This window comes from Vitis riparia, unplaced genomic scaffold, assembly GCF_004353265.1.
Source record: "Vitis riparia cultivar Riparia Gloire de Montpellier isolate 1030 unplaced genomic scaffold, EGFV_Vit.rip_1.0 scaffold560_pilon_pilon, whole genome shotgun sequence".
Classification (NCBI taxonomy): domain Eukaryota; kingdom Viridiplantae; phylum Streptophyta; class Magnoliopsida; order Vitales; family Vitaceae; genus Vitis; species Vitis riparia.
In genome coordinates, this window is record NW_023269701.1 from 1,571 (window position 1) to 3,140 (window position 1,570).

Sequence of the window (1,570 nt, forward strand, 5' to 3'; positions counted from 1 at the left end):
GCCATAAACAAGTCTGGAATGCAAGGGAAAGCAAAGAGAATCCAGCCATGAAGCATTCTTGATGACAGTCACTGTAGCCACTTTTGGAGCACTTCCTGATGTCCAATTTATGCATGCTATATGTCATTTAAAAGCTTAGAAAGTCAACAATCCAATGCTTCAAACCGTGTGCAATTCGGAGTTGAAATGAGGAAGTTACAGCCTTTGGAAGATGACTGCTCCAAGCTGAAGGAAGGAGTCAGAAAAGTGCTGCGAAATCACCCTTTTGTTGCGGAATGATTTCGCAGCCTTTTTGTACAGTACCATGGATTTCCCCTGAAACTTCACACCGCGATGGAAGCCAAACACCACAAGATGGAAGTTAACTTCACTGAGGTGTTGAATCGGCTGGTTGATATGAAGAAATTTCGCAGCCCTTCTTATGCACCTGCGAAATTTCGCAAACCTCACTTTTCACCTGCGAAGTGGTCCTTAGTGCTTCCCGATATTTGTAACCGACACTTGGAGAAATTTTTCATTAGATTTTTGTTGCCTAAATGCCCAAATTCTCCTTGTAAGCCACCAATTATAGGATTCCTTAGCTTTTAAGTTAGGAAATTGGCAAAATATCTATGTAATAGCTGTTAATGTAATTTTGGTTTAAAATAGAGCCCGAGGAGCCTGTTCTGAGGGTGATGAATCTTTTGTAAAAGTCTCAAAGGAAGAAATACACAGAGCTTGAGCTCTGCTTTACCTTCTCACTTTGATTGTGTTTTTACTTATTTTACTAAGTTATGCACTCTCTGAGGAGTTTTCCCCAGAGAATGAGTAGCTAAACCTTTTAGTTCCTTGGAGTTAAGGCTGCCGGGAAAGGTTCCAAGTGCAAGAATCAGAAGCTTTGTGGTTTCAGCTAAGAATGAAGAGAAAGTGTGTCCCGTGAATGGTTTCTAATGTTTTTAGTTAACTTAAAACACCTTGGAGTCACCTAGGCCAACACTTGGTAAAGCAAGTGATCTCTAACCATGGAGATGCACTAGTTTACCCCTTGCGAGCCTCTGGTAGGTGACTTGAAGGTAGGATTTTCTAGAATAGCCAACACTTGGTAAGCTTTTGGACTCTTAGGAGACATCCATTAGTTACCTCTTGCGAGCTTTTGACGGGTAATCCAAGGTTAAAGATCACCTTGAATGGTAAAGGCTAAGTGAGAGGCTCAAACCATTGCAAGTTGCATCAGTGAGAGAATTAAAGCTGAAATCCAATTGAGGAATGCATTTGTGCAGCACCTGTTAGAGAATTGACTTTATGTTAATTCTCTAATGTGAGAAAATGAACCAACTGACCGGAGCTATGCTATTGCATGAGGAACCTCCCCTGTATACCTGAATCTCCAAGGAAAGCTTTTCTTCTTAAGTAATTTTCATCACTTGTTGTGTTGTTAACCTAAGATTAAACCTTTTCCAACCAAAGTTTGTGTTTTATTTCTTAAGCTAATCTTGAAATGAAACAACACCAATTCACTTTGAATTGGTATCATTTTCAACTTGAGTACCCTTCCCAGTGGAACGATCCTAGAGCCACTATGCTATAGTAG